Raw genomic sequence first — 25,638 nt, forward strand, 5'->3', positions numbered from 1 at the left:
TTAATCACAACTACCATAATTCAAGGTTTTATTATTACTTCGCATAAAAAATATAACAGCGGATACATCAATGGTGACTACAGATTATCAAATTTTAATCTTAGTGCATTTTCTCTTACAGCCATTCGCCACTCTTTGCTCCTTCAAATCTTGTACACTCAGAAATAATTTGTCGCGTGCATGAAACCATATTGGATAAGTTTATTTTATTGAGGTACGCACATCTTTCCCGTACCATGGTGCATGAAAAAGTGGAACCTTTTGCAAATTTCTTTTCCAGGCATTTTGCCTTTTTTGCCCCTCCTGCCTTTCACATATAATACCGATGCACGATAATGATACTAGGAGTCATACCTAACGTCACGCTGCTAGCGTTGGAATGTCTAACGACGCCGCAGCTGTGTCTCCGTAAATTATGTACAGGAATCCTCGACTCGGCAAATATCGACGGAATACTACTTTGATTGTCACTGCAATACGTATTCGTTAGATGCTTTACGGCTTCACAGGCGCTGTAGTTTACATTCACTGCTGTCCTCTAAATGCAGCTTTAAAGGGAGATTTCTTTGGCAGTGCGCTCAAAACACAACCAAACAGAAATATCTCACGTATTTCATTCGCTCAAACGACTGCGCGCGCAAGGCGCTTCAATGTAAGACTGACGGCGGGATCCGAGGCTCTAAAGGTAGTACCAATAAGTTCAATCCGCTTGGAAACACTGCGCACGACGGATGTTATTACCTCGGAGCCAATCGCTGGGTTACAACACAGTAAAGCAGTCAACACCGTTTTCTGTGCAGGAACAGCTTAATGGCGTGTACACTTAAGCACGGCAGTCTCATAACAGTACCGACGTAAAAGTAGTCGCCGTTTATATATGTTTGCATACACGCTTGTATATATACAGTGTAAAAAAAGTAGAACACATGGACAACACTACATGTGACGCAATATAAAATGCAGCAGTAATTTCAGCCATCAGATTCTATACAAAACCCCTTCCTTTGACAAGCAACTGGACGGTATTGGCCGGGAAGCATTTCCGAATACCTTTCAGAAAATTAATAAGGCTCGCTCACGGAGCGCTTGAAAACCTCCTGCCCTTCGGCGCATATGAATGTAAGCTCTTACAACAACTTTATACGACAGAATAATTGTCGAAAGACGTCGTCATCGGTGCTCGCCAGCAGGCAGAACGTAGACGGAAGCCCCGGTCCGAACGCAGTCTTGCCGGACAAACTGTGCTAGAAGACGCGGTACCCACACAGAAGTGACGCTGCCACACTGCGTTCCACCCCACCACCATTCCGGCGACTCGCGCGCAATGGCGATCGGGAGCAAACATGGCTGCGCCGTTATGTTTCGGGAAGGAGAGAGCCGGCCGCGGCGACGGGACCACGGTCCGCTCGCAGTCCCCCGTCTCAGTCACTGCAGCACCAGCAGCACAGCGCCATGCACAGTGTGCACAGGCAGCAGTTCTTCCAGCAGTCGTCGTCCTTTTTCTTCTCGTGCACGACCCTGGAAAGAATGGGACACGATGTTTAGTCGGCCAGCATTCTGCTCCACAGGACCGAGCGCTTCTAGTCGGCTGCTCAAGCTCTCTGCTTTCATTCCATTCTTTTCGTGAACCTCTTCAGATCACTGACTTCAATCAAGGCGGAGCAACAAAAAAGCACGGCGTCCTCCTTCATCCTATGTACTCAGGGTACGCTTTGATGCAACACATAATTAATTCCACTGGGACGGTCAATTCTGCGACACCACCGATATAAAGCAGTCGCGAACGCTAACCAAACAGTATACAAGGTTCACTTAATCGTTTCGTTATGTTGCAACGGAAAAGCTTCTCCTATGACCAAAGTTGAAAGGCACATGGTTAGTCTGCGGGCTCTTCGGCACTGACGATTGACCGACTGTAAGCCAGGCTGCGGTCAATAGGCTGAAGTAAGTACTAACAAACGTGATTCAATTGGGCGCCCTTACGGTCCAGCGTAAAGGTTTCCGCATTTCTCGCAGCAAGCCGTCTAGTGAGTGAATTTGGGTTTAACTTCGCTTTCGGACGTTACAGTCCACAATTCCTAATTTACAGCTGTTGAATTTGACCTATAATCGGTGGCAACAGAAAGCAGGCGTATGGATTAGGCTGGAGGAGGGCAGCACTTCTAGTGAGCATGCCTGGCCAGATGCATGGAGGACTTCGCCATTTGACGACCTTCACAGTTCTTGCGTAAAAGAGCTACTGTTACTTGCTGTTTAGCACTTTCATGTTTTCTGTTCAGCATGTAAGCAACAGTGACCAGTGCCACGCCACAAAAGGTAACAGCTCCTATACGTTGCTGCTAACAAATAACCCCACGTAGAGTACTATTTCTGTTTAGCCAGTCCATCATAATCGACCAGTCAAGGGTAAGTCATTAATAAGCTATCTCAGACCTGCTTTTTTAAGAGCGTTACCTCTTACTCATCACGTTTCGAGATTTCGTAGGGCCTGCTACCACCCTGAGATCACAGCGCCATCCGTGGCAGCAACTAGAAAACGGCACATCTCGCATTGAGACTTGTAACGCCATCTGCAATAACATTGCAGAAACAACCACCTGCCGCGTGCCAATGATGACGTCACGGTCCAATATGGTAGACAGAGGTGAAACCACCGTGTGTGGAACTATGTATGACGTCAGGAAACGAATGGCGGCATAGCTTCGGCTTCTCGAATCCAAGGTGGCGGCCAGTAAAATTGATTTTGCCCTCCCATTCCTTTTCCCCTCACCCCCAAAAATATCCTATAACGGGTAGGAAAACTGTCCCGTTACGGGACTACTTCATACGTATACATTCGACCCGCTTATATATATATATATATATATATATATATATTTCCCGACAACAAGGGCACCCATCCGGGGACAGTTGTGCACCGGATTTGGTAGGCAAATAAAACCCTATGGGTTGTGGTATAGACATAAAACCACAATTAAATAATAGGTAAACATTATATACATGCAATTACTAATTAAAGCGTTACCATATCGCACCGCACGCCGAATTCTAGGCCCACTTTGACCCTCCAAACGAAGCAAATTCCGTTTGGGACGTATCTTGAGGGGGTGTACCTCGACAACGGGTAGACGTGCATCGTAATTTCACTGCTAGATGGCGCTAGGCGTCATTCGCTCCGCTAGGTGGAAAAGTTGTGTCACTTCTGCGAACCGCTCAGAGTTTTCTTCACTGGACCCGCTGGAAGTGGTAAGACTCTTTTTACGCATGGCCAATAAAGCTAACGCTCGTTACTTCAACGTCTTCCAGACGGTGGCGGCCTTTTTTATTATTTTGTACAACAAATTTACTTCTTGCGCTTTAAAAGAAATAGGGAAATAACGCCAGGCTTGTCAGCGACAATCTTAGTATTGAACAAGATTTTTTGACGCACAAGTAGTTTCTTAACAGATAGTCGAGTCAGTGTCAGAGAACGCCAGAAAACAGGTGTTATACTTTAATGACAAAGTAAATTATCTAAAATCTATTGCCGTATTTACTCGCTTAATGAACACAGTTATTTTTTTTTCAAAAATTTGAAAATTTAGAGGGTGTGTTCAATGCGTGAGGCAAAATATTCCGGAAAAAAATGAATTGGTAAAAACGGGAGAAATTGTAAGCTGGCGGGATAAATACTTTATGCTGTACGACTCATTTTCTAAATAAAACAAACGCATCTTTAGCACTGTTCCCGCGTTCCAGACCATACAGCCAACAACCTTTATTTTAAACCCGCATGTATACCTCGGTTAGCGGATCGTAATTCCATACAAAGAGAGCACGACTGTACTTCTCTCTTGCACAGCTTACAGCATTCAGCGCGAAGCCCAACAGTAACAAGTTGCTAAAATAGCAGACCGAACAGAAACACTTCATGGCCAGGCGTGGTTCTGTTGTTTCCAGGATTCCTCGCGGAACATTCTCACTGGCTGTTTGTCCCGTATGGTGCGGTATAGTATAGTCCTGGCATTCGACAGTAGGATCTTTAATTCATATTACTGCGCAATTTTTTAGGTATTCGGAAAAGAGAGCCTGACGGTATTCACTACCACTATCAGCAGACTACGAGCCAAAGAAAGGGGTGCGTCTACTATGCGTCCACTAACTTGCGTCTACTAACTTTCAAACTGCTACAGTTAGTGCCCTTGTTATGAGGGTGATTACTATGAATTTTTATGGCGCAATGGCATCTATGGCCAAAGAGCGCCTTGGCACAAGGTGTCCTTGCTCTAATGGCCAATGTAATGGTCCTTGTAATGGCAAATGGTAATAGCCATATCAGTTTCTAAATTTTGAAAAATCTGAATTTCATCTATGCTTCTGTGCGGCGTTGCAACTAATTCTTGCTCGAGGGGATGCTTGTAGCGCGACAAAGAACACAAGGGACAGAGACGAACGGGACAAGCGCTTGTCCCGTTCGTCTCTGTCCCTTGTGTTCTTTGTCGCGCTACAAGCATCCCCTCGAGCAAAATGAACCAACTCGCCCAGCAAAATGTTTTATTGTAATTCTTGCTCTCCAAGAGCGTGAAACCGGAACCGGGTGACTGAAGAGCACATGGAGCCGCGCCCACGAGCAGACGCCACTTGTGAGCGAACGTGTCATGTGCCCTTCACTGCGGCCGGAAGCGGCGTGACGCGGAGAGACGTCGCCCGGCGACTGCTGCTGGCCTGCCCAAAACCGATAAGCTGATAAGATTACGTGAGCTGGCACTATCGCCTGATCCTTCGGCCTGGCTGTGGGTGGACGCTACTGCCGCTTCTTGTGCTCGATCGCTGTCTGTTGTGCTGGGGCCACAGTCTTTGTCAGAAGTAACGAGCACGAGAGGTCTGCTTAGTGAGCCTTTTGTAGCATCCGTGGAAGTGCTAACTTTCGGAAGAGTGAGGACGAGAGTTCCTGTCACCTTCTGGAGGTTTGGAACGCTGGCCGTGCATAAGGGGCCACAAAGCGTGGTGCAAAAGCAAACCCCTGGAGCTCCTAGCTTTTGACACAGGCTGTGCAGTGGCAGACCCAGTTTAGCCCGTGCAGCTCAGGCGGCCATGGTTGCGAACAGCCCAGCACGTGCAACGTAAGAATGTGTCTTTATCTCCATCGTCAGCCACCATGGTGCTATACGCGCTTCTTGCATGTATTTGTGAGCATTGGGAATTCTATGCGACAAGCAAACAGTCGTACTACACATATAGTGACGCAATGCAAGCCATTCTGACACAGCAGAAACCACAGTGAAAGTCACCGTTTCACTCCTTCTCCACAGCTCCATTTCGTAACTTGTTTCAAGCCCCCGCCATCATCCGTGGCTTTCCACCAACACGAACAGAAGGCACGGAAGGGCATCTGTACCGAAATAAGTCGTGAATGGACCATCAAGAATGTTTCAGGGACCCTTCCTGTACACTTCAACCTTGTCGAATGCGAGCAATGTCTTCAGAAATTCGTTGTGTTTATCGCAAAGAAGGGGGGAGTTAAAAGAAATAGTACTGTTGTCGGCTACAAATGAAGTCGCAAGTAACTTTCTTCGTAGGCCAGCTGTCCTCCCTTATTGAGCAGCTGTCGTCCACGCACAATGGAGAACGGAGGAAGGGTGCTCGCGCATACTCACACGGTGGTGGCCTGCGGCTGCGGCGGCGGGTAGTAGGGCGCCGGCTGCTGAGGAGGCGGATAGTAGCCCTGCGGAGGCGCCTGGAAGCCTGGCTGGGGCGGAGGGTAGTACGGGTTCTGCTGCGGGTAGCTCATGACCAGGCTGCAGTAGGCACGACTCGCTCACTGGCTGCTGTATTGTCTTCCTGTAAGTGTAGGCAGAACAGGCTAAGCGTCGGGTCCCCTCTAATTGCTCGCACACGCGTCTCTTCCCTCGCTCAGGAAACAAAAGAATGCTCGCATGCCGCGGAGTCGCGATCCTAGGCGCATCTGCTCCAGCGATGTATTGTGTTCTTTTCCGGGAACCTAAGAAAGGCGAGGCTACGGCCGCCAGTGAGCAGCCTCCCTTGCGTGCCTTTATTCGTTCGCTGCATTTTACACTGCTGTGAGCCTCGTAGAGGTATGTACATTCAATACGAAAGGAAACAGTCTGTTTGCAGACGAGAACTAATTCTGTTATTTCCGCACTGAAGTAGAATGCTTTGTCGTTATTATATACATCCACAGGAAATGTCAGGAAATCCCTGTCGACAGGAAATCCCTGTCGCAAGCTAGCCTCCAACTTGACTAGCACGTGTAAGCTACATGCAACGAGATATCATACGACACCACCCGGAACGCTGTACGACAATCGGATGCGTCACAATTTTGGTACGAATGTCACCATATGAATGATGCCACATGGAGGTCGGCCAGTGGCTGGTATATACATACGAACGACATGTATACGATTGTCTGAAGCGGCGGTGCTCGGCTTGTTATGTGCGTCATACGGCCGCTCGATGACGTCACCCTTTTTGCTTGCCAGCGCTGGGATTTTCTGAACCGTATGCGAGCACACATGCGCGCGCGAACGTGCTCACGCACGCACACACGCGCCGCCGGCTTTTCTCGTAATAACACTAGTAATGTTTTCTCATTAAAAAAAGAGCGAAAGGAGAGACAAAAGATGATTTTTCAGTGAACGTAGGGATTATTTCGGCAGAACGAACATGAACTCGCAAAATAAAGCGATACGTTTCCCTGTGCCATAGCGCGCAAACGCACTACTTCCATGGAGATTCGCTTCTTTTTGTGCTGCTGCAGCCCGCGGCCGCAGATCCCCGGCGACCGCGAAACAATGGGCCGCCCCGTCACGGCCGCGTGAGCTCCGAGCAGCAGCCACGTGCCGGAAGCGAGCCGGCCGCGCTGCATTCCCGCCAGCGGCACGCATGCGCGCCGCGGCCTACGCCGGGCGTCGGCGCGGAGAACGCGGCACAGCACCGGCGCTAGCAAACGCTGCGCCCAGCTGTGGCATTCGGCGAGCGCGGCACGATACGGAAATGTTTATGGAGATTAACGGCGGAGAACGAAAGCAGCAGCTGTGCGCTTAGGTGACGTCGAAGGCTAAAATTACCCACTTATTTTTGTTTTTCGTTTGTTTTTCCCCCGCTGAATTCTACCTAAAGCTCTAAGCAGAACGCGGTTGAGATGGGTGTGGGTTGATGGTGACGACAAACAGCTTCTATTAACATAAAATAATAAGGAAGGAAAGAAAAAAGAGGTACACCGGCCACAGGAACTGGCACATGTTCGCCGCGGGCACCTGAACAGCAGCCGAAGGAAATTTAACGGGAAACCTAGGGAGGTGGATGAGGAGAATGAAAGGCAGGAAATGACAGGAGAAAGGAGAGTAGGGAAAGGTACGAACTATTTGCATCCCTGTGCATAAGTAAACGCATTCATACAAAAGCATGCACACAAAACTATGATTTTAAAAAAGCTACAAGTACATAACTATGTTAACCCGCATTCCCACATTTGAGATTTCACCGTAAAAATACATGCATTCGGACTTACGACCACGATCACAAGCCATGCACGTGAGGTGTTCCATCACAGATCTCTTCCTCTCAAGTATTCAGACTTACGACGCAGAAAATCCCCGGACCACGGAAATTCTGACGCAAGTCTGGAGGCACTCAATGCACCGTACCTCGGCCGCTTTGTAACATAAAGCCTCGTGGGTGTATTTAACGTTCAGGTGTGAAAATACGAAACCTCATTTCAGCGTTCTAAACGAAGCACAATGGGGCGAATATGTAGCACAAATTGGCTACATTTTGTAACGGCAATTTCCCTCCCATTTATTCTGTTTCCAGTCGGTCACTTCCCCGTTTATACCTTAGTTGGCGACTGAAATCGTCAGCGTCAAGGTTAAAATAAATAAATCGGTGTTCAGAGATATTTGTTACAATATTCGGCCCATGGATGCCAGATTCCTGCACTGAGCTCCAAGGCACGCACACTTTCGTAATATTCGGGGTACGATAGGGCATTTTAGATCTCCCCCCCCCCCCCCGCCCCTCCCCGGAAAGAAGCGCTCACAACTAGCCCCAGAAACTGCCGGGACAACAGGAGGTGTCCCAGATAAATCCTTGTCCTGGTGCATTTTAGTACGTAGGTACGTGGTCACTCTGCCATACAGTTACTCCGCAGCAAGGTTTGCAGTTAATGAAAAATAAGTCGGACGGTGGGTGCAGAACATGCTGCAACTGAGAGGCAGCTAATTTTCATTCAGCAGCCACCTCCACACGCAGAACAAACAGCCAGCAAATCTGCAGGAAGAGAGCCGACGTGGCCTTTCCGAGCTACCTGCCTCGGGGAAACTCCGACGCCGCCAAGGAAACTCGGCAGCAAGGAAGACGTCACGATCCGCGGGCGCACACCTTTTATGCTAAGTGTCTCAGCGCCCAACCGCCAGAGCAAGAAAACGCTGTGCTACACTCGGCTTCACTGTCTACCCCGCAAGTGTACAAGGGCGGCACGAAATGCCCCACCTGCGCGCCCACAGGCCCATCGCCGTGTAGGAGAGAACATGACATTTTTTGTTATCTACTCGGCATTTTCCTCCCTTCGTGAGAAAAACTGCGCACAGCCGGAAATTGGCCAATACGAGCTAAAGATAAACGCACCGCTCTCCCACGCGTTGGCGAACTTCCAGGGAATTCCCGTTTGAGCGAAGTCCATTTGGAGGACAATGCGTTGAGTGAGGAAGCGATCGAAAAAAAAGTAGTGCAAATACACATGACGCACGCATTGAGGGCTGCGCCAACAGTTCTGGAACCATGCATCATCGCACTGACCCACATCGCAAACGTTGACCGATATGGAAATGACGTAGTCCACCATCAATTTCCGCTATGCACACCGATAGCATGCAGTTTTCCATGACTTTATGCTCGCACGAAGAACATTTAAGAGCTGATTAAGCAATTCACGACTGTTTCACGCAGGGAAAAGCAGAATAGTGTACGAATCACCTTTTCTATCCTTCCATACTTTTTTGGTTTCGCTCCTAAAAGCGCCTGTTGGAATTAACCCACACTTTCTCGCGTATTCAAACTTGTCTTCTTTTATTAAGTCACTCGCTCGACTACAGGCGCGAAAAACGTTTCCGCATTAACTGGAAAAGTCAGCCCAGAGCAGCACACCTGGTCGTACTTATTCAGACGGGGGTGGCCAGGATAGAGAGGGTGAAGCGACCGGAGTGGGCACACAGTGAAACGTGGATTTAAGTTGCCATCACGCTCCTGGCATGCGCAGTCGGGAACAATGCAGCCTAAGCGTCACCGCAATAGCTGAAAACAACAAGACACCGAACTAATGATTTAAGCACCAATTACGGGAGTTAATGTTGCGAATAAGTGGCAACTGGTGCGTGTTCAGTTACGACATAACGTAGCACCTCGAGTAATGCGCACAGACTGCGTTTACAATCAATATTTCGCTGTTATGGGCCTAGTACCTCGTTAGGAGCTTCATTCGCTGCTTTAGTGACAGCGATGGCAACGGGACAAATACAACGGTATTCATACTGAAGAAGTTGGCGCGGAAAGGTTTCTTCCAGACATGTGCTCGAATAAATAGGAAAACCAACAAGAACAAAACAAAAACGGCATGAACATCACATGTAACCCCGTGAATCCCAATGATTCGGTCAAGAACAGATACTCCCTATGAGGCAAGCGGACGGAAATCTGACTAACGCACCTATCTCCACTGATGCGCATATGGAAAGCTTCCATGAGCTTACGAGTGAGTTGCTCGTCTTTGTTTGTCTCGCTTGTCTTAGTTTTTCCGCGCCAACTTCTTCAGTATGCATATCAACCAACTGGCCCAACTTTCTGCTGTACAATGGTATCGCAGGTTCATTAACCAGCGCAAGACAAAAAGCGAACGTATTTGGTCCGCGTCATTTCCACGTTGAAACCTGGGCGTTAGATCCCATAAGGCAGCATCTGAGGAACAGACCACTTGAGATTCTTGTGCTTGTTCTATTATTCTTTACATAAATGCAGTTTAGACGTCATTCGAAAACAACTGAAGACATACTTTGATGCGATGCATATCCGTTAAAATATGACTAGCAGAACGCGCGCACTGAATACGTCGTTATGGCGCGATCATGCAAAGACACTTTACCTTGAGGACCAAACCCGCCTTTGCTGCGATTTTTTCCCCGCGTCGGCTGGCGCACTGCCAAATATGTCGTTTCTCTGTTTTAAATACGCATCGCCGTCGTGGAAAGGGAAAGTTGCAGTCGGCTTGCCATCGCGAGCGACCCTTTGAAGGTCAGAAAAACCAGTCGGTCAGCTACGTGTGCTCCGAAGTTGGACGACACAATCACCAACTACTCAAATGTAGGAGAACGACCAAAGAGTACTTCATATGCGTTGAGAAACGTGCCAAGGAACTCGTACTCCCCTCTCTCCGATTGACCGCGAACGTAAGGTCACTCTTAAGCACAATACCCAACAAACTAAACATTTAAAAATATCACTCACGGGTGGGACATCAACTGCCAATACTGTACATGGTTTACTGCAGCCTTCCAGCACGTGGTATTGCGGTAAAATTAAGCAACTAAACAAAACACGATCAAGTATAATAAATACAAGGTGTTTAGCGGCTTTCGCTATCCTCAAGCACAAGTCAATACCGCAGAGCTCGAGCGCAACGGCCCGCCTTCGTATTCAGGAAAACAACCGCGCTAACTTTCCGTTGCTCGTTGCGTACGGAATGCGTCTACAAGGATAGCGCTGTAATTTTGACGATGTCACCGAGCCGCGTTCGTGGTTTATTTCATTAGGCAAGCAAAGAGTTCAACGAACTTCCCAACGTCAAAATGACGTCGGCAGGCCAAAAGCAGAGGGCGAACGGAAGGCAGCAGGATAAAACTGGCGCAAGCAGCTCTGTCACAGCAAACGCCGGACCGCGAGTCGGAGAAACCACGGCACTTGCGTACGCTAGCGACATACGAGTCCGCGAGTTTGCGGACCGCTTCGCATGTAGTCAGCTGGCATTCGTCAGACGCGTAGCGGCCGGTAATCCAGGGAACGGTACTCACCACCGCCGGCGCCGAGGGCGAAAGTTATCCTTTGGTGGTGCAACCACAAGGAGCGCTGTGAAGCGGACCGCGCCGGAGAGCGCGCGGAGCGCCAGCGAGGCGTCACGCGGGCTGGCGCAGCGCGGCTATAGGACAGCCTCGCGCTGACTCACGTGTGACGGAGTCGCTCTCGCTTGGTTGTTTTTCCTCCCCGGGACAGACGCCTTGGCTCGGATGGCGACTGGAGACCCCGTTTGGAAATAGAACGGATGGCGCCCGCGGGCGTGGGTAGCGCGGCGCCATCGGGGCCGCGGGGCCGCTCCGCGTGAACGTCGTCTCGCTCACGCCAGCCCGCTCGCCCACGTCTCTAAATCGCCTCCGCCGCGTATATTCCATGAATGTGCTTTTCAGCGTCGGCCACGGCCGCCCGGTCGCTTCACGGAGGTGCTGCGCGCCGTCAAATGCACCCACTGAGAAACGGGACCCTTCCGGTTAGGGCGACAGACAGCCGGCCGCTTCGAGGGATGATGTCTCACTGCTGGAACCGATGTACACCTGGACAATTTTGTAACAGTACCGCACGTCTATCGACCTGGTGGCTTCGGCTTGTCAGTGCCTTATCACGGTGGGGAGCGGCGAAACAAGCGAGAATAAGCGCGTGCGTTACAAATGCAAAAAAAAAATGGTTTGATGGATTGCTTAAAGAAAATAGAGAGAGGGAGGGAAGGGGGGTGAGCCAAGCATGGTGGCAACTGCTACCACCCCGTTTCAAAGGCGACGCTCATAACTCCGATTCATTCCGTCCGTCGATGGTCGAGCGATACTGTTCAAAGCTTGGCCGGTTGTACCTTCTAAGCGAACAGAGATGCCAGCGTTAATGACGCGGCCTTAAAGATCAAATAGTGCAGAAACCTCTGTTGAACTTATTTCTTTATTTCCTCTCGTGAAATGGCGCCGGAACAGCTGGTAGCGACCGCCCGCATGCCCAAGGTTGCGATTTCGTGACGGGTGTCGAAAGTTGAAAAGAGTAGGAGTATTGCAACACCCTTAAAAACCACTTGCAAGGGGCAGGGGAAGGTGTATTAGAGGAGGGGGGGCGGGGGGGGGCGCGTCGGCAGCACGTTGCTGCAGGGCAATATGTGTGGGAATCCCAGCGCAACGCGGAACCCGTACATTCGGCCGCGTCACTCTTCTAGTGTCATTCGCGAGGGATGCGACCAAAGCGCATGCCTGCAGTAATAATCTGCCGTTGCGATATTCTACAACACCGAGTGGACGCTTCAGTATGCCCATATTACGGTCCCCTGCCATAAGTGATGCCACAAGTTGACTGCGCCTGCATGTGAACAACAAACTCATCAGTAATACACATCAAAGCACGTTTTAAACGGTCCATTCTAATCTACACACCCTCCAACAACAGCTGCAAAATTGTTTCCGGGCTTGATGTGGCTGCTATAAAGCTGGACTTTCTTATATTCTGTGACGGTGAAAGACAGCTCCAACGCGCTCCATCACGCAGCAGTTACCAGGCCTGCACGACCACGCGTATGTACCCCCCCCCCCCCCCCTCCCGTCAAAAGTATACAGCCCAAGGGGTTCGCTTGCGAGGCCTTCAGCGTGCCTGGTTATGCATATTCAGCTATCGTAATCTCTTGAAGGATAAATGGCTTCGAGTCCTCAATCCTCCCAAGCTTTGTATTGCTAGATATTCTAGGGAGCTCCGCTCAACAGTTTAGAAGCGAACCCCTTGGGCTGTATACTTTTGACGGGAGCTGTACCTGTGTGCCAAATATTCGCAACAACTATACTCTGACGTGAGCAGGAAAGAAAGTTCAAAATAGCTATTCAACAAGTTTTGCCTCCTGGGCTGTCTCGTTTTTTTTTTTTAAATGATGTAATTAAAAGGTGCTATAGTCGTATGAAAGTTAGGCATGTTGTCTTTCGCAATGCATGGCAGATCACATTTCGATGTAGCCCCCAACCACTGATGATGCACCCCCGCGACGTGCGGCCTCTGCACGCCGATGGGGCGCGGAGGGGGGGGGGGGGGGGGATCTATTCACAAGTGCATGTGCCGACCGACCTACCAACCGACCGATATAGTTTGAAGTGCCAAGCAGCACTTAAACTGTAGTGCTCCAGAAGAATTTTGTCCACGTGGGGCTTTTCGCCGTACGCTGAAATCTCAGCACGCAGTCGGTCTTGCATTATTGACTCCATCAAAACATGGCCGCGTTGGCACGGCTCGAAGCGGCGTACTCGTTCTCAACAGCTGAACGCCACAGGCACTGAGCCTCTGCGGCGTATCTCTGGGAAAGAGGACAGTCCGAACTTTCATTTGAATGCAGCATCTTCGAATCCCATCCCTTAATATTAAACAGGGTTACAGGAAGGAGGAAAAACTTATTTAAGACAGTTTATTGGCAGTTTATCGCCATGCCACAGGAGAACGGCTGTCCGTGTTAGCTGTAAAAGGTGGCTAAGTCACTGGCTGCAACAGCGTCGACATTGAGCCTACGTACCGCTTGAAGTAAAGAAAGCCGGGCTAAGGCGACTAGCGCTTCACGTTCACAAATTTGCATAAAGGGTGGACGAGGCATAACAGAGGGAAAAAGAGTGCGAATGCTCTTCCAAAAGTTCGCTCATGACTCCTCGAAATATGGTCGGTGCAAGCACCTGTGATGTACAGAAATCGGATGCAGGTTTAGCCGACCCCTTCCGACAAAATGGAATTCCCGACTTTTTTGACGACACCAGGACAGTAACCAGCCCAAGTGTGGTGCAAAACTGAGTTTGCAGTAAGCTGGCAGGAACGAGGCAGTGAGCTAACACAACAAAGAAGTAATGACATTTATGAGGAACTGAAAGGCATGATAAAATTTTTACACACATTTTACTATCCCCCCCCCCCCCCCCGTTCTTCACTTCCGTTTCCACAGTCTGACTCAAATAAACATGTGTGACCCCATTCTCTAAGTGCCTAGACCAGACGATTGCCCTTCCCGACTAAGTGTTTTTCGCCAACTGCGCTACGCCATGTGTCGACTCTGGTGCATAGATACCATGCCATACATAAGCCGTACGGTACATACAGCGATACCATACAGCTGTCAATAACGGCAGACGCAAACAGTTATGTTGCGGTACAGAACAAATTTTGTGCAGCATGTCATCTTAATATCAGTACTGTAATAGGCTTTCAAAGTGTGCTAGAAGGTAAACGTTTTTAGAATACTTTCTCGATTGACTAATAAATGACCCCAATTTAGTGCTTTACGCCACTGGTTCAGTTTATCAGCAGTCAACCGCAACAAGCAGCCCACCGTTTCCAGAGCACGAGTTCCTGTGATAAACCGTAATAATCTTCAGAATAACATTCACATACTTTTCATTGGGGTTCGATAAAAGTCTGTAGCACACAAAGTTGTACTCCAAGCCAGCCCAAAAGATGTCCTTTCAGAATATTAAGACGGGCCGAAGTGAACCAAAAATCATGGTATTTTCCCACAGCGAACATAAACATCATAGCTGAATGTGGCTTCCACGGGCGCACCCGCTCCGCTTTGTGTGAACGTGGCAGCCTGCAGACGTCGTCTGCGTGGTTTTCGAGCCGGACGTTCCCCCGCAATGCCCCGAGCGTGGGTGGTTTATTCCCACACACACACACGTGCCCCTTGCTTGTTTATTTACACAAGACACGCGCCTTCCACCCATGCACGTCCAACGATTGCACTCGATCGCTCTGAATGCCTGCCGCTACGTGCAAGCACACTCCGAAATACTGCTGCCGCATGCAATGCAGTCCCCCCCCCCCCCCCCCCCAACTGCCCTTTTTTTTCGCTGTATTGCGTTACCGTCTTTCTGCACCGATAGAACTTGTTTCGGTTTCAAGCCCCAATTTTTGCCAAAATGAGACTGGCAAAAACTGGGCTCTATGTTCAAGTGGGACGCTCTGTACAAATAACTCTGTACAAACGCTCTGTACAAAGAAGTCACCATGCGTGAGATACTTCGCACCGACTTATCATACTTTAGTGTTTCTTCTAGCCAATATTCACAGCTATCTGCCGAAGAAAGACGCTGTTGAAGCCTTTCTAAATGATAACAGTACAGACGCGTAGCAATATTTACTGAGTCCTGGTTAACTTCCGATATCTCGAATGATGAGTTGCTACACGATGTGCGATCTTTCACGGTGTACAGGGGCAACAGAGTGGGGCGGAGTGGTGGCGGTGTGCTTGTTTTCGTAAAGTCGAGTGTGCCCTCTTTCTGTGTTTTACTAATCAGTAATCATGAGATTGTTGCTCTGAAATTAACATTTCCTTCCAGCACAATAATTTTATTTGCATGCTATCGTGCCCCGGACGCCGACATTTCATTTGTTAACTAACTGTATTCAATCCTACTAGATATTCAGGCCCGCTCTCCCCGCGCGAGGTTCTTACTTTGTGGCGACTTCAACTTCCCCGACATTAACTGGCTCGAATTATCGGCGCACAGTGACCAATCGAAGGAGTTTATTAATTTAGTTCTTACCTTCAATCTTACTCAAACAGTTGGCACGCCAACCCGCCAAAACAGTACTCTTGACCTTGTTCTTGCTTCGAACCCTGAATCCATTCAGTCATTATCATGCATTCCCGGCTTCAGCGATCATTGCTCCTTATTTTGCAAACTGTCCTTACCCATATCTGCTCGTCAACCATCAGTCAGATATGTCCGAGACTATAAGAAGGCTGACATTCACAATATTATCGCCGAGCTGGACAAGTTTTTTCATTACTCCCACATGTCCTCCACTTCCAGAACAGTAAATGAAAATTGGCTGCCTTTCAAAGAAAAATTGTTATCACTCGTTGACCGATATGTACCCCTTGTTTGCATTCGGGGCGATGCCAGCAGACCCTGGTTTTCTAACGCCCTCAGAAAACTTTCAAATAAAAGAAACGACTCTTCCGGGCAGCAAAACGTTCGGCTAGCGCCTTGCGTTGGGATAGGTATTTCTCTTGTCTTCGCGATTACACAAAACTTTTGCGATGCTCAAAAAGAAAATTTTAACATCGGGATCTACAGGAAATTATTCGCTCCAATCAAAAAAAAAAAATTCTGGAACTCCCGGCGTAAGGTCATCACATAATATCTCATCGGTTAGCGATAACAGTTCTGAAGTTCCACCAGACAAACGCAGTGATGTAATGAATTCTTGCTTTTCCTCAATTTTTACTAATGAACCGACCTTAGATATCCCTCCCCTATCTAAGTTTCCATTTTCACAGATGCCGCCCATTATGATCACTACACATGGTATCATAAATCGTATGAAAAACTTAGTTTCAAGCGCCCCGGGACCGAATAATATATCATCTAAGATACTGAAATGCACCAAGGACATATCAAGCCAGTTTCCGCAAATAATATTCGTACAATCGATTGCTACCGGCTCAATTCCAGACGACTGGAAGCTGAGCAAGGTAGTACCGGTTTTTAAAGCAGGTAACCGTTCTGATTCTTCTAACTACCGACCGATTTCACTAACATGCATTGCTTGCAAACTACTAAAGCATATAATATATTCATAAGTTGCATCTCATCTTGATTCCAACAGCTTCTTTTTTCCCAACCAGCACAGCTTCAGATCCGGTTACTCATGCGAAACCCAACTTTTCCATTTCACAACCGATCTTCACCTAAATTTAGATTCTTTATTTCAGACGGACGTCATATATCTAGAGTTCTCGAGAGCTTTCGATCGTGTGCCTCATCAGCGCCTCTTAGCCAAACTTTCAAGCTTGTGTCTTGATCCGCTGATGCTAACATGGTTTCGTTGTTTTCTATCCGGTCGTTGTCAATTCACTGTTATCGATAATGTTCATTCGCCCACAACTGAACTTCTTTCTGGTGTCCCACAGGGCTTGGTGCTCGGCCCACTTTTGTTTTTAATCTTCATAAACGACCTTCCTTCCAGAATTTCATCGTGCATTCGTCTTTTCGCAGATGACTGCGTCTTGTGCCGTCGCATAACCGCACACAATGACCAGTTGTTGCTCCAAAATGACAAACAGAATTGAAGACTGGTGTTCGACATGGCTAATGAAGTTGAATGTATCTAAGTGCAAATACATGCAGGTAACACGCAAGCGCACTAACCTCCGCTACGCATTTTCGTTGTACTCAACCACCCTTTCCCAAGCTGAATCATACTGTTACATTGGAACTCACATCACCAGCAAGCTCTCCTGGTCCGAGCACATCACGAAGGTTGAAGCTGATGCATCGAAATCACTTGGTTTCATCAGACGGCACATCAGCTTCTCCCCTCCCTCTATTCGCAGTCTAGCTTACAAAACTTTCGTCCGAACCAAACTAGAATTTGGCTCTCCAATTTGGAATCCACATCAGGCTTGCCTAATCGATAGCCTAGAAGCCATTCAAAACCGTGCTGCCCGATATATTTCATCCGACTACGACACCCACTCCAGTGTTACCAATATAAAATTATCGCTTGACATTGAGCCTCTGACGCACAGACGAAAAACTGCCCGTTTGTCAGTATTTCATAAGCTATACTTCGTTTTTCCTTCGCTTCGGGACTCTCTTCTGCTTCCACCTTTCCGAATATCACGCCGTCTCTTCAACTCCACGAGCATTCTACGTCTGCACGGCTCTTCAAACGCATTTAACAAGTCATTCCTGTCTCTTGCAATTGAAGAATGGAATTTATTACCAGACCATATTGTAATAGAACGCGATCCATTTAAGTTCCGGCAGTTGCTGACATCCTATTTGAAAACATGATGTGGAGAAATTCTTACCTGCTTCTGTTTTCCCTCTGTTTACTTTACTGTTGCTGTTTTCTTACTTTGTTCATGCTTATTTAAAGGTTTTGTATATATCCTGCTGATTGTGACAATGTTTGACACTGACCTACGTTGTTGTGTTCGATGTTCCACCCCCACCCCCCTTATGTAATGCCTCTCCCAGTGGTCTTTAAGGGCCAATAAGTGATGATGATGAATTCGACAGTATACACGGCCATGCGCCACAAAAATCCCATGCAGCTCGTCTTGAGACGCCAGATAACGCTTCAAAACGACCGTCCGCAGCTCTGCACGCGAACATATGCAGATAACTGAGCAGGTAAGTTACACGAGAACAGAAGTCCGGGCTCATCCGCAGACATACAGACTGAAACGTAGCTCTGGAGGTAGATTCAGTAGGAAACGTTACTTGCAGGCGCGACTACATATGGCTTATCGAGGTCGAAAACAAATGGCTGTTCTCGGGCGCACTTTTGTCGCACGTGAAAATGGCCCCTTATGTTGGTGCAAAAAGAGGTCACAGGAAAGTTTGCGATAACGGCCATTTAACCTTCGGCAATCCTTGAAGGGAAATCCGGATTCCCCTTCTCAGAAGAGCCTGTCCGAGCAACTCATCATCATCCTGACTTCGCCAAATGCAGGGCAAAGGCCTCCCCCATGTCTATCCATTTAACCTTGTCCTGCGCCAGCTGCGGTCATCTTATCTCCGCGAACTTCTTAATCTCATCCGCCAACCTACATTCTGTCGCCCCCTGCTATGCTTGCCTTCTTTTGGAATCTTGTCCGTTACCCTTAACAACCATCAGCTATCTTGCCTCCGCATTAAATGCCCTGCTCATATGCACATTTATGCTTCTTGATTTTGGCTGGGACGTCATTAACTTGCGTTTCTTCCTTCATCCACTCTGCTCTCTTTCTGCCCCTCAACGTTACACCTATCACTTTTCTTTCCATACCTGGCTGCACCCTTATCGAACATTTTTCGAGTCGAACCCCTTCCGTTAGCCTCCACACGTTTCTTCCCCATAGGTGAGTACCGGCTCTCCGAGTGGCCTCCCATTAACACTGAATGCCTTGTGCAAGCCCTATCATCCATCCTGGTGACATGATGCGCCCGACTATCTGCCGCCCCGAATTTCGCTTTCCTTCCGTTGGCATCCATATTTGCTACTCTGAACCCAAACACTGTAAATGTCGTACGCGGCGGTACAGCGCACTTCTTGTTATCGCGGCAGTACCCCTTTAAAGTCTGCGTGCATGTGCAGTCAAATGTAGATCCTAAGCATGGCAACTTTAGAATACAAAGCATGGCAACTTCTGAATAATATTTAGTAATTTTCTTAGGATTTTCTGTTATTCTCATTTCTGAGAATCTGAATTCCCTGTAATTTTCTCTAATTTTCTCTGATTTTCATTATGCAATCGCCAATTTGAAAAAAATGGTAGCGATGTGAAAGACATTCTCCTAAATGCTGTGAAAATTCTGTCACTCTTAGTACGGAGGATCGTCGTGAGGCACTGGCGTTTTATAACATGAGTTCTCCGCTTTTGCCATCGTGATGTCATTTGAAAAAACAAGCACTGCAGAGCCAGTATACAGTATCAAAACTGTCGTTCATAAACAGTATGGCGTGCACTCTTATGAGACGCTGCGCGTCTGCTCATTCGGGGTATAACAGTGTCATCTGGTGCGCATTCTATATAGACTAGATAACCACCGTGCGGCGGAGCTGCACTGATCCTTATTCTCTTTTGCGCTCACTCCGGCTATCCCAGGAACGTCGTTGCACGTGTAAAGCACTGGAGTGTTTATTGCGTGTTTACTTGAGGGATGACAAGATAAATATGGACTTGGCCCCGTGCAGGCACGACAATCAGTAAAGATAGCTGTTGCTCTTCACGGGGGAGCGCACACTACTCAGTCTCTTGCAAGGGTAAATATACTCGATTTCTCTCTTTTTTTTTCTGAGACGCTATGCCAACGTAAGCCGTTTTATAAGCGTGCACGAGCCCTGCATAGTCCGGGGTCAGACAAGGTCATTCGAATGCAGTTCACAAGCGAACCCGTAGCTTTTCCGGAGTTTAACCGATCAACACGAGACAGCAATGTGAAAATAACAGCCGACTTTCAAGGCAGCCCTATCAGCTGAGAAATAAAGGTAAAGAAAAAATATTTTCCTTAACATCGCGGCGGCGCTCGCGTGCGTCACGATGGGCGTCGCAGATGCTGCCGCGAGGTTGCTGACACTCTTAAGCCTCTAGAAACGAACCACGTTCGGGCAGGAAGGTCGAGGCTGACAAAGACTAGACAGATTTCGAAATCGGCGACACGACTCGGTCCGCGGTCTGTAACGGGCGCTCACAAGAGACACACAGAGCGAAAATTCTGTACACCGCGCATCCAGGCGATTTCTACAGGGGAGACCACGCGGTCGGCGCCAGTAATCTGTCCACATCACAAGCAAGGGCTGCAGTGCGCGCGCGGTGGGAGGCGCTGGCCAGGCTGCGCGCGGCAGCTCCCCACTCGACAATGTGGAATGCGACCGCAGAGAACCGCTCACTGACAGCGCGTCGACGCTGAAAGGGCCTATTGTTCTCCTCAGGGAGTCAACGTTCGCACGTTGTGCCCGCTGCGGCTCCTCGAAGCTGAATGTCGGGGCTTCCTACCGACGATGCAGCACCGTCAGCAGGTATTCCTCGTCGGCGACGGGAACACCCGAAACCTGTCGGAATGAAGTCCACGCATTTGAACATTTCAGAGCCGTCCGCTGCGACGATTTGTACAGAACGAGTATCGGCTGTGCTGGGAAGCAGATTGATTCAAACGCACTTTAGGACGCCGAAGCCCACCATACCACTACTAGATTTTACTCAAGAAAAAGTCCATCGAAGGACAGAAACCTCGTAGTTTCATGCCCAAAACCAAGTCCAAAAAAGTCTACAAGAAGCGGACTCCAATTGAAAATGTAATCTTCAGAGGCACAAATCTGCTTAAGTAAATGCACATGTAGCACCCTAGCGACTGATGGTCATACGCGCCAAATGAGCTTCATACATTGGTGGAAGTTTCACAGCGCTAATAAAGCGCTGCAAGTTAAGATTATATAGGGCGTTTCAGCTGAGTTATGCAGAGCTTTAAAAAAACGAGAACGTGCTCTATGAAGCACGCAGGAGCGCGCGAACATGCCGTCACCGCTTTACGGCATAGCACAGATTTCTTGTAGTCTAAAACGGCCGCGCCCATATAGCGTCATTCTGGCGATATGAAGGGTCCGCGCTCAACGAGGGGCCATTGCTCTAACCGGCGGCCAGTTAATTCACTGCGCTTTTGTGTTATCGAGTTCCTCAATTCGAATCCCGTTTGAGGAAGCAAACATCGCGACGCGGAAAAGCACCGTAACGCGGCCAATTTTTTAAAACTTTGTGAGCTTTATTTTAAGCTCAAAAATAAACATAGTGAAGAAGCTATGTTACCTATTTCAGATGACTTTTTTTCAAAGTAATGTTAATATTACTTTGAAAAAAAAAATAATCCGAAATGGGCATTTCTCAACACGCCCTAAAACTCTTCCATGAAAATTTTGCGTTAAAGATAATGACCATTCGCTAATTTATCTTTGTAAATTAGCAAATCAAGCGAACTTAAACATGGACAGACGGTTACGATACTCGGTGATCCGTCCACCGGTTGTCGTGATGTCACTACTAATCCGCTTCAAATTAATCCCTTGCATCTGAAAGCTCCCGCGGTGACACGCTATAGCGGGTGCAAGCGGATTAAGCACGATGTGATGACAACCGGTCGACGCCATTGGCTGGAGAGCCTCCTTTGAGGGATATGTGCCGTTTCGTTCCTGAGTTGTATCCGACTCCCGTCCTCTAGCTCTATGGGCCGCCGTCGACAGCCCCAGTCACCTCTGTTGAAACAGGCTGCCGGTTGTTCTTCTTCACCGCGACAACGAGGCGGCCGACACTTCAACGCCGTCTCCGGGTACGCCAGCTGTCGTGACGGCGGCTCTTTCTTTTTCTTTCTTTTTTTTTTGGGGGGGGGGTCTTTCTTTTCTTCTTTCTTTCTCTTTCTTTCCGTTACTCACTTTACGCGCAAAAAATTTCGCCAAAGGGTACCTTAATTTATCACAGAGACCGATACCACACACAGAACATTGTCAGTTGTGATAAAGGTGATCTGAATTTCAGTGGCGCAAGGGCAGCTTTTGCCAAGGAGCGTCATGGCACAAGATGTTTTCGTCAACACAAGGTGTGGTCGAAGGCACAGTTACCAAGCATTTCACCCCAGAGAAGCCGAACAGCTACAGAGTGCTTCCTAAGACTGCCAGCAGCTTTTGAAAAAGCTGCCTTTTTTTTTAGTTGGAGCAGCGCTTTTTTCGGCATAGCACTGTCAGAGATATAGTGCAGCAGAATACAGTTAAGAAGTGCTATCAGCACGCTGGTTCACTAATATTGAGTACTTAGCTTTTAAACTATTAGAGTTAGGCTCCTTATTAACTGAGAGACTTGTAGTGCATCGTACGTAATATCAACATCAGATTTTGGAATTTCGAAAAATACCATTCTCGTTGCCGCTGCAACGCAAGCAATTTTGTAGCTGCGAACAGGCGAAACCGAAACCGTGCGACAGAAAGAGCCCAAGCCACGCCTACGAGTGTGCGTCACATAGCGGTGCGTGTGTTCCGTGAACGGAAAACTAGGCGAGTGCGTGACGGCTCAGCGTAATGAACAGCGCCAAAGGCCCAGGACGAAGAAAAAAACAGGCGGAGCGCTTCGTGTGTGTTTCTTTCCTACTCCTGGTCATTTTGTGCTGTTCATTACGCTAAGCCGTCACGTGTTCCTTTCGCAGCGCCCGACTGGGAGCGGCGAGAGAGCACGTGACAAGCAGGCCGATGTGTGATGCGTGCTCGTAGACGTGGTTAGCGCTGTTTCTTGTAGCGCGCTTTCGGCCGTGTGTGGCCCCAAAATTGCTTGCACTGCAGCGGCGACAAGGAGAGAATTTTCGATATTCCAAAAAACTGATATGCATATTACCTACGGCAGGCTACAAGCCTCTCAGTATATAAGGAGCCTAACAGTAATAATAGTTAACTATTAAATATTAGTTAACCAGCGTGATGATAGCACGTCTTCGCTGTATTCTGATGCACTACACCGCTGACAATGCTATGCGAAAAAAGAACTCTTCTAACTCAAAAAAAAAACATTTTTAAAAACTGCTTACCGTCTTAGGTGAAACACCCTGTATAAGAGGCGCTTTGTGTTCATCCCTGCTATAAATGGCGTAGCCGCGTATACACAGAGCCAGACAGCAAATAACTCTTTAGCAGACAGTGCGCATATTAACTTAATTCTTTTTTAATTTATCATAATCTTACTTCTCTCATGCCAAGTAACATAGTCACGGCAGACATTATCAGATGTCTTCTCCGAGCCGATGACTCATCGTCAGCGGTTACTTGCAGCGTTTCAGAAGAGGCAAGACCTGGGCCAAATTACGGAACGGCCACAATTTCTGAACGGTCACAAAACGATCACAATGCACTGGTCGGCACTGACCGTGGGACATATCTACCAGTAGGAGCGGCACTAATTCATTCGTTTGTGACAGGTTTGCGATTTGGTCGTTCGCAATTCGACCCCTGGTCTTTCCATCGTAGTGCAGTCATGTTTAGATACTCAGTTTGAGCTAGGCTCAGCATTTTTATTAGCAGCCATGGCGGCATCAGCGACGCACTTTGGAAGACGTATACATGTAACTGCCCTCTCACAGAAGCAATTTTGAGAAAGCGAGTTTCAATAAGCTGATTTGATTTTTATCTCGCGTCCCGCTGTACATCCGAGACGCTTAAGTTCATCACTCGTGCAAAGTTTCCGGCTCACTTCTTCAGAAGGGACGCACAACTGACGATGACACTGGAGGTCAAGTGAAACAAGTCCCGCCAGGTATTCGCATTTGTTACCGCCATTCATGAACGTAGTTTACATACAAGATTTTAAGTTCTCTCGATACTGAGTATCTAAATTTTACAAACAGATGACGCTGTAAACGTACTTTAATCGAAGACGCCCTCCGAGCCAGGCATACAGTGACTAAACGAAGAAACTGCGCTCCCCCCCCCCCCCCCCCACACACACACACACTTTTTTTTTTGTTACCGCGTGCAGTGCTCAAAGAGCGTTCGGGCCGTAACCGCATGGCGTCACCGATTCGCTTTGTCCTCCCAAGCGGATGAACCAGAACGAACTCGCGACGCATGGACAGCCCACGCTTGTGAAATGTCCATGCGTCACAAACCCTGAGCTGACTCAAGACGTAGGCAACACGCACGTTTGATGCAGGCGGGTCATCCAGGTCGAACGACTGTTCGCCCTGGTCTGAGGCAACCATTCGCCTCGACAGATTTCGATCGAGAAATGTGGCTCCGGAACGGTGCCTGCACGCTCACTCCAGACACAAGCGTCCACATTGAGGTTTATTTCGTCACGAATTTCACCGCGGAGCCGCTACCCTGAGGGACGTCGATAAATACAGTGCTTGGCGGGCGTTTAATGGCAATAACGGTTGGAAACAACAAAACTTAAATGTGTCACGCATGACTGATTTAACAGTTAACCAGCATCGGTTTGTAACTATAATTAATCGGCCATGAAATTTAACATTTGACCTAAGCGAACTAGGTGCGGGGGCTTCTGCCCTTACTGCACTGTCGTAGAGACGTTAATATATCTAAAACTTACTGAGTTTATTCCCTGAGGAGCCATATGTTCTAAACGCGACACACACAGTGAGCCAGCACGAACACCGACCCGCGGAAGCCTCCGTTACCAAGCGCACTGCAGCAGATCTCGGTGCCCGTCTCAAGGCCGACGAGCAGGTGAGGTCTGCGAATATCATGGCCGTCGCATTAACAGTGCGCATGCGCAGTGAGCGAGATGGCAGTTGCAGCGCAATTAAGGAGGCTGCGCCCGTCTGCACGCCCATCTCCAGAATGCTTTACGAGGCGCGTGCTCAGCGCACGCCACTGAAAAAGGTTCAGCCGAGCTTGAAAACCAAGTCAGCGCGTACCCGACATCTACCTTTTGAGCGGCCGTACCGCAGCCGAGCGCTGGGGCGTGCTGGAGCTAATCTTTACAACACTGGAAGCGCAGCAAGAGCGCACGCGTGCGGTGCGTGTACAGCGGCCGTGAACGCAGTGCACGCGCTTCGGCAACTCGAGCAGCGCGCGCGGCGCGCTACAAGTCGACTCACCTGCTTCTCGGCGACGCTGGTGCGACAACGAACACGGGGCGGTGCTCGATCGAGTCAGCGGCAGCACACTCGTCCAGCCGTGCGCCTATTGCCCAACAGCGCGGCAACACTGCGTCCTGTTTACTCGCGCGAACCGCGACGATTCCGTGACGCGCGCCCCGCCGTTAGTCGCCGCTATCAGTCGGCCCGACGTCACGTCACCCACGCTGCGCTACGCTACCGGCACAGAGCTGTGTGAGAGCGCGTCAACAGTGGCGCTGCGGAAGGAAAGAAGTTGAGAAGCGAGCGCATTGTCGGATTAGAGAGCGGTGGGCTGTACTCGGGTCCTTTTTTTTATCATTTTTAATTCTGTTACACGCGACCATCCATGATGCGGCGGAAGTGCGAATGCGTGCAGACATGAGCCGCCATTCCCCCGACCTACCGTGGGAAGGTCGAGACGCGACGCTTACACTATACTTCCACCCACGGCCGACAATCGGGCGTCGGGACCTGTTCGCGGAGTCGGGAGTCA

The 25,638-nt window shown here is 48.7% G+C and overlaps 1 long non-coding RNA gene across 3 annotated transcripts; it reads right to left on the reverse strand.

Moving 5' to 3' along the window:
• LOC144115012 (uncharacterized) lies at positions 1-25,638 on the reverse strand. Of its 3 annotated transcripts, none has more exons than XR_013311202.1 (3): positions 25,125-25,638; positions 5,637-5,820; positions 1-1,518 (listed from the first exon to the last, which is right to left on the reverse strand). It is a non-coding gene; the product is annotated as an uncharacterized LOC144115012 (long non-coding RNA). The 3 variants fall into 3 exon arrangements; XR_013311203.1 differs by lacking the exon at positions 25,125-25,638 and adding an exon at positions 11,064-11,209; XR_013311201.1 differs by lacking the exon at positions 25,125-25,638 and adding an exon at positions 10,501-10,526.

Source organism: Amblyomma americanum, chromosome 1, assembly GCF_052857255.1.
Source record: "Amblyomma americanum isolate KBUSLIRL-KWMA chromosome 1, ASM5285725v1, whole genome shotgun sequence".
NCBI classification, from domain to species: Eukaryota; Metazoa; Arthropoda; class Arachnida; order Ixodida; family Ixodidae; genus Amblyomma; species Amblyomma americanum.